General features: G+C 38.8%; 1 protein-coding gene across 6 annotated transcripts in view; it reads left to right on the forward strand.

The window, feature by feature from the left end:
* NAALADL2 (N-acetylated alpha-linked acidic dipeptidase like 2) overlaps positions 1 to 13,838 on the forward strand; it is an 899,698-nt gene that overhangs the window by 676,676 nt on the left and 209,184 nt on the right. The gene's annotated exons all lie outside the window — the stretch shown is intronic.

Genomic DNA, 13,838 nt, shown 5'->3' on the forward strand with positions numbered 1-13,838 from the left:
TAAAACATTTTGTTTCCGCAAGAAATTAAAACAATAATTGTCCTATGCAAAACAAAATTTCTTTTCAATATTCTTGGTTCAGCCACCAAACTGAAAAATCACTCTTTCACCCAGCTCTACATCTTGCATTTTAGTTGTTTTTCCCAGGACATATTTCAGACTGAATAGATTAATGGGAATACATAGAATTTGCCACCCATATTTCTACCTGTTCTCAGCTGGTACCTTATTCTTTTTTTCCCATTATCCTGATTTATTGTTATATAAGAGAATCAGAAGCTGCAAATTGACTGAAGCAGTGGCATCATATCTTGGAACACTGCTTATGAGAATGATATTAAAACATGGTATCTTTTCTCACTTCATAGGAGTTGAGCATAGGCTGGACATTTTGAAGGTAACCAAGCCACCCATGTATTTCAGTGCGAGTTTTTCTGTTTTCCATACTCATGTATGGGAAAGAACTAAGGAAGGAACTCTGATAGTCAATTACTTGTTTATTCCTATCGTAAACAGAGTGTCAAATTTCTGTAGCCAAGCACAATTCAATGCTGAAGGAATAAGATGCTATTATCAGTGAAAGGTGAACCAGTTACTCTAAGGGTGTTTCTATGCTTTAACCTCAGGGTTAACCCCAGGGTGTGATTCCTAGCTCAAGGAGACTTAAATGCATAGAATGTAGCTGCCACATCACAAATGGCAGGAGGGGCTAGCCATACCCATTATTTACCTGTCGGAGACCCTAGGTACATAATCAGGCTGGATAGCCCAGCCTGCTGGTCATGCTGCCACAGCGGCACTCTATTATTAGCACACTAGCTCAATGAGGGGTAGTGTAGTGTGAGTATGTCTCATCAAGCTGGGAGTCACACCACCAGGTCAAAGGGTAACATACCGGCTAATAAGAAGGGACCCGAGTCTGACTCAAAAGTTGGATTAATTTAGCTTTCCTGGGCACCTTCTACTTCTGGATCCCAGCCTACATCAGAAGCAAAAATTCTGGAACAGAACAAAGAAAGATATTCTCTTGTCTGGGGTTTGTGGATTCCAGGCAGGACTGACTGATTACTGACATATAAGATGACTCTTCCCCAACCTCAGGAAAAAAGGGGGCCTTTTGGGGCTGAACATTTTATACAGAACCATAGGTATGATTACAAGCGTTACTGGGACCTATCAAGGATCATTTTGTTATAAAGACTTAAAGAGATGTTTAAAACAAAAATAAGTGGTGCCATGTTGATAGACTGCAAATCTCACTATGGAGAATTTGCAATCTTGTTTCGGTGAAAACTGGATCCAGCTCCTCTCAGAAAGTTTGCAGTTTTAAATCATATATTTAAGGCATGAAGTCCATGAGGCATTCTGTTTTTCTGATAAACACTGTTTGTTTTGTTACTTTGTCTTCCTACCCTGCCCCATCCTGATAATCTGTCTGTTTTGTCTACCTGTTTTACCTCATCTAATGCCTAAGTGGTAAGCTCTCTGAGGCAGGGACTGCCTTCTTTGTTACTTGCCTGTATAGTGCCCAGCATAACAGGGCCCTTATCCTTGACTGGGGTCCTAGGTGCAATTGTGATATAGATAATAATAGTAAAAATAAAATGCTGCCCGGTGTTGGAAGGCAAATGAAAGCTCTCTCTCTCTTTCTCTATTCTCCCACTCTGCCCCAAACACCAGCATATTCTTGGAAATATTGGAAGTCAATCCTCAGTCCCGTACAATGATGTCTATGGTAGCAGTAGGTGCATTATATAGGACTTTTTTCCCAGCCTTTCTCATCATTCATGTAGCTAAGGAATCCTGAGCAAGGCTAGATCATCATCACTCTTTCCTACCAGGAGCCAGCTTTTTCTCACCCAATGTGCTTTTTTTATAGCAAGGGCAATATTTTGTCTAAACAATGCAGTTATGGGTTTCTGCATTCTTCTCTGACACACAAAAATGTTGAAGAAACAAGACAATGTTAAAACACCACAAAGGGAACCTGTATTTTTTGTACAGTGATATCATTTTTAATTAACACAAATGCCATACTGGTTATGACATTTAAAAAAAATGATGTGAAGTACTGCTTCCAAACACTAGCCAAAATTGTTAGTTCATGTCAAGTATATCCTGAAGGATGGAAAAGCCAGACACAGATCTTTCATCTGTTCCCATGGGTGCTCTCAATTTGCCATCTGCTTAGGACACTTCCATGCTACTCCCTTTAAAGAGAAGAATGATCCTCTTATAAAGAATATTAATATCGCTTCCAGTAGTTGCTGAAAAGGCCAAAAATTTATGGGATTATCTCAAAGGTACATCAGCTTAAATGGAGTGAGTTCTGGTTTTTTTGGAAATTGCCTCCTCTTGCAGAAATTGTCAATTCATTCATATTAGATTCTTGCTAACAGAGGCAGGTTGTAAAAAGTGCTTAAAAACTCCAGCAAGAGCCAAAGATAATTGTAAATACTGTAGTTTAAATTTAACAGTTCATCAGAAACAGGGTCCTTTGAGAACAGCCTTGTTAGAAACTGGAGCTGAAATCTGTAATTCAGGGTTTATAAACCTGTTTTTAAAAGGGAACGGAGAAATGGCTATTCTGGTTTTGCCATATAGAAATGTGAAATATTGTGGACCCATGGCAGGTATCCATGGCATGAAAGCACCTCTTCAGCTTCACAACACAGCAGCACAACTTGTGTCACTTTTCTACTCCTAAACAGGACTTTCCATGCTAGCTTTGCCAGAGTGTCTCAGAGACGCCCAGCAATATTTTGTTAAATACTCAAAACACACACACACACACACACACACACACACACACACACACACAAAATAAAAAAATAAATAATGCAAGAATATCACTGTTCTGAGGACCTAACATGCTTGTTTTTGGTGTTTGTTGCAGGTTAAACACTGGGGATCCTTGGAAACTAGGAAGGGGAGGGAAACAGAATGGGAGGATGAAACCAGAGCTAGTAAAAAAAAAAAAAATGGGGAGGGGCGGGGGCAAATTTTTAACAAAACTCTTGCAAAAAATGTGTCTCCTTCCCTTACACTCCTGAGACTAGAGGCCAATTTCCCTGGCATGCTGCCTGCCTAAAAGGATTGCTTGTTTTCCTGTGGATAGATGATTGGTACCTATGTAGAATAGCTGGTACAGATGAAAACTGGTACAGAAATCCTGGAGTTTTAGTGTGTAGCTTTCTTTAAAGATTTTTTTTCCTCTCCAGTTTTAATAAATACCATTTTTAATTTAACCATTTAACCAGTCCCACTACAGTACATCCATAAGGGAAAACAATAATTTGTTTTGTTCTGTGAGAGGATGTTGGGAAGAAAAATATACTTCTCCCAGAGCACTCAGCTATGGCAACTTGCTAGGAAATGCCACCAAAACACTGACTGCAGTCAGCAGTGACATAGGGAAAGCTGATTTGAGTGCAAAGAGTGTGGCAAGGATAGGGCACCAAATGTTATAGCCCACATGCAATGAATACAGGGCATTTCTCATTTGTTTCTGAGCATCTCTAAAGCAGACCTAACATTTTCATCAGTCTATCTCCTAGAACAAGCTCTCTTCTCTCTTTCTAGCAAGGAGAGGCCACAGAGAAAGGCATCAAAATTGGATCTTCAGATCTCTCAAGAACAAACTATTTCTATGAGGTTTCAGGCACTTTGTGGTTTTGACTGAGTTCAAAATCTCTCTCTCTCTCTCTCTCTCTCATATTAGAGGTTAATAAACATTTTTAATCTGCTAAAAGGTTCATTTCAGCTTCTCAGCCCAAGAGATGGGCAGTAGTTTGGAGAGGTTTATATTATATCTTTTGTCCATCTCTAGATGTTTACTCAATGAGAAGCTAACAGGATGGCATACCCCAAGACCCTGAATAGAGTCCCACGCAGGGGAGAGGCAAGTAGGGACCTAAGGCAGAGGAGGTCCTGCAGGGAAACTCTAGGAACAGCCAGCGTCAGAAAGGAGCTTCAAACTGAGATTTCCTCAGTATTATTATTATTATTGAGTTACCAATAACACCAAGCCCAGGAAGATGGTGAGTTGGGTACTAACTTGGGATCTGTGAGTTCTGTGGAAGGACAGAGTAAGGACTTGACCTGTTCAGAGAGGAATATTTTTTTTTAGAATAGTTTGTTATATAGAAGGTCAGATCTTCATTTAATTAGCAGATTCAGAAGGGGTGTTATTTCTTGATACAGAAACAATCTGCAAGTACTAATTTCATGTGCCTGTCAGTTGGAATGTTCAGTGGGATTCTGTCTGAGAAACTGAATTAAGCAAGAAGGCTAATTTAAATATTTGGATTATTTAACCAAAGAGGAATTCAAACAATTCTGAGACCTTGACACGTTTAGTGTGAACTCTTTTTATTCAGCCATGCTAATTACTGTCCACATTAATGAAAGAGAGATACTGCCAAGTAACATTTGTGCCTCTGACTATTTTTTAAGGAAAGTTATAATTTACTCACTTGCTGTGTTAATGAATCACCATTTGCTGGCAGATTGTCATTGGCAATTCAGGATTGTTTGGTGCTGGCAATCTGTCCCCCTAAATAAGACTATTAGTGGATTTGTCTAGAATTAACATTTCACAAGCATAAAAGTTACTGTGACTGACAAATTAATTGCCATTTTCTTTTCAGCCTGATGCTATGGTCAGTGCTGATAACATTCTAGAGCAATTATTTTTACTGAACCCAAAAAACCCTGCTGATTCTTTCTTTCTTTCTGAGAAAAACAGCTACTGAAAACCTCCACTAAATCCCTCCAAAAAGCCATGAGGATTTTATGAGATGAAACACAAAGCACATATACTATGCCATTCACCTCATAATTATATTCACCTCCCTGCACTTTAAGCAATGGGGAGGTCGGAGGGGGTGTCATTACCAGATGCCCTGTGCACCGTCTGGAAGTACCTCGAGTCTACCAAACCAAGCTCCCTGCTCCCATTTCTCTCTTTACAGTCACAGTGATACCACCAATCCTCCTTTCTCTTCTGGGCTGTTTCATAGTAAGTATAGTTTTTTATTAAAAAGTCAACAAAATGGCCTGAAAAGGCGAACGTTGTTTTTTTTCCCACCCCCCAACATTTTTCATGTGTTGTTTTGGTTATTGTTTTTTCTCCCATCTTCCTCTTTTTTTTTTCTTTTTCCCCAGAACTCCTTTTTTCTTTTTGCCATTTGTCATTGGAAAAGGTATGTGGGGAAGGGGAAGGGAAAGAAAAGAGGGAGGAAAACAAAACCCAAACAATTGAAAAAACAAACATTTATCAAAGTTATAAAAACATATAAACAATGTTTTAAAATGTGATGTTTTTCAAATTTTTCATGAAATACACCATTTTTCTATCAGCTCTGCTAGTAAGCCTAAGACATGTAAAAAGAACCTTGAAGATCTCATCACTTCCCTCTTCGCTTTTTAAAATAGTGAACTTTGATTCACAGATTGAAGGTAGAGCCCAACAGTTCTAGTATCAAAATACTCTCAGGTATGTCATATAAATATGTTATATGTCAAATATGCCATATAAATACTTGAGAGGGACACACAAGTTCAAAAAATAAAACTCCAAAGCCTTGAGATTTTTGTATTGAGTGCATTTTATAAATGCACATTATCATTTATTAATTATATTGTTGCCTTTTCTATTTTAAGATGAACTTTTAACAGAAAGTGTCTTACTTCAATAAATGTAGCCTCTGATAGACAACCTTATGCATGGTTGTGTTGTAAATCTTTAATTTATTTTAAGTCAAGCCATTGATCATTTGGCCTTCAAAAGATTATCATCTTTTAGCAGAGACCAGTGAACAATAGGACCTAGCCAGTCCAATTTTCAAATATTTCAGGAGAGCTTGGGGTAAATATTGGAGTCATTCCATCAGTTTAGACAAAAAATATCCAAAGAGCCCACATTTTAATTTTTTCAACAAAAAAATGCTTTATAAGCAAAATAAAACATTTGACAGAAAATTTTCATTTTGGTTTAATGTTATGGTTTTTCACTGAAAAAAAACTAAACATTATTGTAGGGTGAAAATCCTGCAAAAAATAATTGGAATTTTTCAACCACCCCTATTGAAAACATATGTGTTGCAGATAATGTGTGACTTTCACATTCATTTTGGTTTTCAGAAATTAAAGTTATTTTAGTTTGACCTCAGATAAAAATATGTCTTAAGTAGCTCCTAACTTCTTTGTATTTTAGAAATTATAGATGGAGAAAGATCTATCAGGCTTCCTACTCCGTTCTTCAACCAATGCAGGATCTTTCCTTCTAGAGGAATGCTTTGTCCAGGCTAGTTCAAAATGACTTATGCAATAAGGTATATTATTTACAAGAACAGTTTTCTCCTTTAAAAGATGGTTATTCATTCTAATAAAATACATTATTTGAAATGTCTCCTGCTATGCTGTCTAAATACGTCATAGCTCAATTTCATGTTATTACTTCTCATTATTTCCCTTTGAAATTGTCTTCTTCATGACAATAAAAAGTCTTTCAGGTAGATAGTTGAAACTGAACTTCTAGTGCTCATGAAAGATGCCAGATTCACAGCCCTGCGGATTTTAAATCGTCTGGTTCACAAGAGATCGGGTACGACTTCACTGAAAACTGTTCCCACACTGTTCTGCCACTGTTCTGCCAATGTGCATTAATTTGAACAGTAATGATCATTAACTGCTAGAATGTTTCTAGCAGTTGGAAAGTAGTTCAGTCTTCATGGCGTGCCTATCACTTTCCTTTACTGCTGGATCTCTCAATAACGGTAGCAATTGTGGTGGTGTAAGAATCATCCAATAGGATATGAACTGATGTTACCAGCACATTTCACATAGGCCACTGAACAGCCATAAAATAACTTTCTGAGACAACTCACTAGAGCTGTTTTCAAATACCTAGTCACCTAGATTAGAAAAGCTCCCTGTCCTGTTACCAATTCCCTAAGCCATCCAGTCCTTCAGTAAAATCGTCTTCGTCAGTGATATGCTGGAAGAGGCATTCAGGAACCCCATTTTGTCATCAAATTGAACAGATGATTACGATAATTTCCCAAGTCTTGTATGGAATCTACCCTTCCTTTGGATAACACTAATTCCGAAGCTGACTTACTGCTGGAGGGCATAAAATACTTCGGAAGAGCACAGTTATGCCATTGACGTAGACCAGATTGAACCAAATATTTCACAACTTTAAAAAAGCTGTCTGAAGAAGGATGCTCCCAGACTCTGCTACAAGGACATCACCTCTCTGTCTCCCAATCCAATTAAACAAGTTGAGCACTGTGCTGTAACATCTATTATATAAAGAGTTTTCAGGAACAAAAAATTCCAGCCAACTACATGTAATATGTTTGTTTGCTGAGCTATCTTACCTCCTTCCTATCAGAAAATATATTTGTTTAATTGATCACCCAAATATATTGTCCTATGAGTACACACGCTTTTGGGATTTGAGGTTGATCATGTGTAAAGAGGAAAATTTTTGTGGCTTCTTAAAATATTAGTAGCGTATCTCTGCAGTTTTCCCAAGGTTTCTAGAAAAAAAAATATTTCAGTACTTCAAACAGGTCAGACCCTTCAAACCTCTGTTTCTTGAAACATAGCCACAAAGATGACCGCAAAATCTGTTTTGGAGATTTCTATTTTAAGATGTAAATGCTTAGGTACTCCATGTCTTTGTACTGTCTCTTCCTCTTGGTGGTGGATATTTTATTGTATAATTACTTGGAGAAGGTTAAACTTTTAGACTTCAATAGGGAATTTGGCATTAGAAGAGTTGAAGCATTCTCTTCTGAGAAACTTTAACCAGAAACATTAGCTTTCACATCTCAGTGTCAACACGGAGTTTAAGCAATCATTAGATTGTGAGGTTTCTAAGGTCATAATGAACTTGGGTACAGTGAATCTTTCCAATTACTCAGGAAGCTGGTTAAATCCCAAAGTGTCTGGGTGGTTGTTTTTCAGTATTAAATCCAAAATTTCTAAATGTCGTTTAACGGATGCAGTCTTGAAAATCTATTAGCCTTAAACATGTAACAGTTACAGCTCTGAAGGACTTTCTATCAGCCAAGACCTCAATAAAATAAAAAAAAACAGGTGTTTCTGATCAAAGAAAGGAAACTGCACATAAGTCAAAAACAATTACACCTTTTATAACAGGAATTATATTTTCAGAGAATCAATACATCTACATAGACGTTAGTGGGAAGTTTGGTATTTGAAATGGACTAATACAGGTAAGCATGTGATTGTGCTTCATTAACTTCAGTTTTGCAGAAGATTATCACGTCAGGCACATGACTCTCTAGGTAATATTTTAACTGACTTAAAATGGCACAAAAATGTATGTAAGGTAGAAGATGCTGTGTGAGTGACCATATCAGAACAGAAACATGTATTTTGCTTTAATTTACAGTATGCTTGTATTGCTGTAAATACAAACAAATTTCTGATTCACTATCAAATAACATGTTTTTTTTATTTTATTGAGGTCTTGGCTGATAGAAAGTCCTTCAGAGCTGTAACTGTTACATGTTTAAGGCGAAACCAAAACATTTTGTGGGAATGTATTAGTTTAAGTGAAACACTCGGAGAATGTTGTTCATGTCTAGAATGGAATTTCTGCTCAAAACATGACTGTGAGTGAGTTCCCACCTTCCAACAGTCAAGTGGTTAGAGCATTCACCTAGGATGTGGGAGAGCAAAGGTCAGGTTGTTGCTTCAACCCAGACAGAAAGCCAGGATTTGAACCTGGATCTCCCATGTAACAGGTGGTGACTTGAGATCAGGGCCGACAAGAGGGAGGGGAAGCTGGTACAAATTACTGGGGCCCAGTGGTCTGGAAGGGGGTCTGGGGCCCGGCTTTCCCCCCTTGTCGGCCCTGTTTAGCCGGTCCGCCCTTGCTAGGGGGCCCGAAAAAATTCTGGGCCCGGCTTCCCCGGCTTTCCCCCCCTCTTGTCGGCCCTGTTTAGCCGGTCTGCCCTTGCTGGAGGGCCTGAAAAAAAATGTTCACGAGGGCCCAAACCCACTCTTGGCGTCCTTGCTTGAGATCCCTGATCACTATGCTATTGGGTATGTCTCTCTTGCTCCGGTTTCACTGAAAAAACACAATCCCTCAAAGTTCTTAGATTGGCAGGGCAATGAGGGAAAGCTTGTGCTGCCACTGTTTGTGCATTATCTGCTGCAAATATAAACAGGCTGAGTGCACAGGAAAGAGTCACAAGCACTAAATTCACTGACATTTAAAATGTTTCCTTCCACTTCTTTGCACTCTCGGCTTAATGGCTGGATTGAGCCTTTAGACTCGCTCCTGTGTAAGGAGTGGTGCATGCTGTGAGCTACATGATGAATGTAGCTCACAGGCCCCCTGGCTCTAGGGGAAAGTAATCTGTTTCTGCTTTCCCCATACTAGCTCAGCAGTGCTGGCCAGTTAATTGATGGGGGCAGAGACAAGGTTTCACCCAACTCCCTGCCTCTCTGTGCCCATTTCTTGCCCACCAGCACCAGATGCACAATCCCTGCTATTGCCCTATATCTGCAGCGAAGATACAGGGAGGCTGTGCTGAGGAGCGTGTGTGCGTTGAGGGAAGGGGTCAAGGGGTCACACGGCTTGACGTTAACACTCGGCCACAATCTGCCCCTTACAGTTTTAGAGACAAAATAAAAAAGAGAGAGCACGGGGAGGCATGTTTGTGTTTTTCAGGACCGCGTATTCATTTCCAGCTGATGTTAAATGAGGCATAAAGAGCAAAAGACTGAGATCAGTTCTGCCCTCAGTTACACCTGTATGACTCCATTGACATGAATGAGGTTACGTGGGTGTCAGACAGAACTTGTCCCTACAACTTTATTTGCCTGTGCGATGACTAGAAGAATTGAGTATGGGCTCTTCACCACTTCATTAAAATTGGATGAAGGGTGTGCATCACGTGGACCTTGGTCCAAAATGTAGTGACTTGAGACATTAGCTAGTCCAAGTAGGATCCTACATCCCTCTTGCTCCTCTGATCATTCTGGAACTACATACTATCTATATGTTCCCCTCTCTCTGTCTTTCTGCCCTCCACAAGTAAAGCAGCGAGGAGTACTGTACAACATTTGCCCTGCAATTAGAGCCTCAAGAGTTATCTGCAGCATGGCTGCTTAACAAGCTCAGTGACTCAAGGCAAAATATTTTGATGATTTCACTTACAACCTACCTATGACCTTTTAAGAAAATAAATATGACAATATCTGAAAGGAGGAGAGTTAGGCCATGACCTTTACTGGGGCAATGTGGTCATGCTCCAGAGAGAACACAAACTGCCTTGGGCTCAAACATAGACGTTTGGGGCCTGATTCTGATCTCATGTTGGTGTAAAGCATTGAAGCTAGTGGAGTTACATGGATGTAAAACTGGGGCATGGTAAGTGAGATCAGAATCAGGCTCTTTCTGTCTGTATAGAGCTAAAGGATTGATTTGCAACTAGCTAGATTTTTTTTTCCCCCAAATCCTCCTTTAAGTAGCAATCAAGTTCATGAAGCAGAGTTTCCCCTTATATTTAAAGGAATAGTGCTGAGCCTTCTTTAGTAACTAGCTACTGATTTAGCCTATTTGCTCTCTGTTGTTACCCTCTTATGGCTCCAATCCTACTGCTGAAGCACAAAGCAAAAGAGAAGAATAGTTAATACTCCTTTTACATCCAAACCTTAAAACAGTCGAGCAGAATACAGCCATAGTGCACCAGTATGTTCTGGGAGCGGTACAAATCTATTATGGTGGGAAAATCTGCAATATCCACGTGTCAGTCCCGCACTGGAAGAGAATGGTGTTCCAGTATCTAACGAGCTGGCCTGATATTGTCAAGTGCTGCTTTTATCAAGTGTTAGCTTGCAGCAATTGGCCAGGGTATTTTTATCCTGAATGAGAAGAGCAGCACCATTCTCCACACTTCATCCAAACAGACTTTGCCAACTATCTGAGATGTCGTGCCCAGGATGTGTCTTTCCAGTCACCGAGCCAGCTTCGTGAGCTGAACCTGCATGATTGCTTGGCTGTACCAGGGTGTGGCCCTTAAAATAACATTTCTTACCCTAATTGGGGTTGGTATGGGTTTTGTTGTTGTTTTTGTTTTCTTAAGGGTGACATGTTCCTTCCCGTCTAGGTTTGGTTTATTGTCTGTAGATGGTTTGTGAGCAACTTGGTGTACAGTTTTTAATATGCAAAGTTTTACCTATTGGCTAATTTGAGCTGAACATATAGTACACATGGTGTTTTTTTCTTCTTTTCTCTGATTAGATTTGGGCAACCCTTATAATCAGGTTTCTGGTGTCAATTCTCATGTTTACAAATTCAAAATGAGCTTTCCCCAAATAGTTACTAATATTTGCTGTTGTAAATTCCTGCTTGGCAGGTTTGTCTGGTCCAAAATTCTTTCAAACTCCAAGGCCTTGTCTATGTTTGAATTAACAATCATGTTTTAACAGCATTTAATTTAGCATGGTTCAAAATTCTAAGGTAAGCAAAGTCACAATTCTTTTAGCTGATTGTGGTTAACCCTACGTGACCCTTAGGATTAACCACAGGCAGTTAAAAGGATTGTCTCCTTGTCTGTTCTTCAGTTTTCAGAGTTGATAGTTAACAGATGTTACATCCAATTGATAATTCAGGTGTAGACATGCCCCAGTTTAAATCGGGGTGAGCTGCTTGTTCTTAGTAACTCTAAAAATCAGGTGGTAGTTGCCTCACTTTAAACACTGAAGTTTGAAAAATGTGGTGCTGATGACTCGATTAGGTTGTTTTGTTCCCTTAACTTTTATGATCTATAGAATTTGTCTAATCTGGGAAATAATTTTGCAGTTTGAGACATTTAAAAGGATATGTTCAAGCTTGCTGGAAGATTGTAGAATATATAGAGGATTTTCAGTGGTATGATATCAGTTTTCAAAACTTGTTTTAATATGTACCTGTGGTAAACAAGTTCAAAGAATTCCTGACATAAAAATTCCTTTAATGCTTTCAGATGGAAAGTATCTTAATGTAGAATAATACTGTTTATTTCTTTGTGTTGAATTCTAGAAGCGTTCCCCCCCCCCCATAATGCCTTTTAGTTAGCATGACTGGCTCCCGTTGCAGCATATTCTCCAGTGTTTTGAGAAGTCAATCAGATTGCACTCCTGTGTGTTAGATAAACCCCTTGAAGTAGAATTTGCAGCTCCGGGAACTCATTTTTGATCACTACCTTTAAAAAGAGCCTTAGAAGTGACAGATTTGGAGACATAAATTACTAAAAATTCAGCATAGGTATGTCATGCAATGCCATTCGACAAGAAGGTGAATGTTACTGTAATAGACAATAATTATTAGTGTTTCCTTGTGGTGCCAATATGCAGAAGCTTAGATGAGTTTCCTAATGCATGTTCCTTGCTGCTTGTATGCTATTAGTTTGAAGGGCAAGGCAAATTTATGGATTATGAAAAGGATGTGTGGAAATCTTACGCGACTTTTCACTAACACAGGTTTGTCATACAATGTGGCCCTTTTATATTCTTCATAACAACTTTCTGTGTCCCTTTTCTTCTCTACTAAGTACAGGTCTGGATCTTATTCTTACTTGAAGTCGACATGACTTTTACTGTTGATTTCAAAAGGCGCAGGATTGGGGTCAAAGCTGTGTCTTGAATATTTAATTCAATTTTTCAAAGTACTACTACTACTAATAATGAATGATTCTAGTGAACTTTCCCACATACATAGTCAAACTGATTGAAAATAAGGCCAAGTTTTTTTAATCTAAGTTGCTGAAACTCTTTAGCACCCATTAACTTTAATGGAATTTGTGGGTACTCACCAGATCAAGCCATAATTAGAGAATCAAGGGTGTGGGCTGAATAGTGGTGAGGAAGGCACTCTAGAACAGCCAAGGCTAGCAGAAGTTTGAGCTGGACTTATTGCTAAACCCATGAGAGGGGTGAGGTTAGACCCTACAGAGTGTATGGACTGGATTAATAGAGTGGATTGGGAAAGATTTTTCAGGCTGAGTCATGGAAGAAATGGTGTGAGTAAATGAAGGACATTCCTTGAAACAGTACTTTCCATTCTGAAGACTGAAATGCAATGAAACAGAGCGGTTGTCTTCCAAGTATAAAAGCAAATATAGAGAGTTATAGTTTAACTTTTTCTTTCATCATATTTAAGTTTGTATAGTGTGAAATTCATCACAGTGCAGAAGGAATGTACAAAGTCCTAGGAACCACTTAACTGCTCCTTAAACCAATCATTACATGGCACATAGGCTTTATGCAAGCCCTCTGTATTGAGTTAAATTAGCCCTGTAGGTTGATAGTTCAATTTGTCTAGTTATTTATGTCATGTTAATGAATCTGGCAGGTGAGTGCCTGAAAAATGTGTTCAAGACAGTAAGCCAGAAAATGGAAAGGTTTTTGGTATGTGCCTCTCCATAAGCAAATCTCTCTTCCACCACATTCTTCTTACTTTTCTGCTGACATATAGATGTTAAGACTTTAATATACTCCTGGCATCACAAGGCTCTGGCTGAAAAAGCTGAATTGTTTATAATCTAATATTGGCTCTAACCTTAGCTGATTTTTGTTTTCTGGCAAATAAAATAATGCAGTGAACTCATGACATTGAAAAAAAACAAGCAGTGAGTCAGCTTTACCTGATAGATTTTACTAGTATAGGAGGAATCTGATTGATTATACTCTGTGAACAACTGAATGATCCATTGAACTTTATAAACTTACAACAATATTACTTTTAATGAACGCTCTCCTTTGAGTCACTCATAATAGAACCTAATACCACAGAAAAATTGTAGATTAGA

Source organism: Malaclemys terrapin, chromosome 9 (genome assembly GCF_027887155.1).
Source record: "Malaclemys terrapin pileata isolate rMalTer1 chromosome 9, rMalTer1.hap1, whole genome shotgun sequence".
NCBI lineage: Eukaryota > Metazoa > Chordata > Testudines > Emydidae > Malaclemys > Malaclemys terrapin.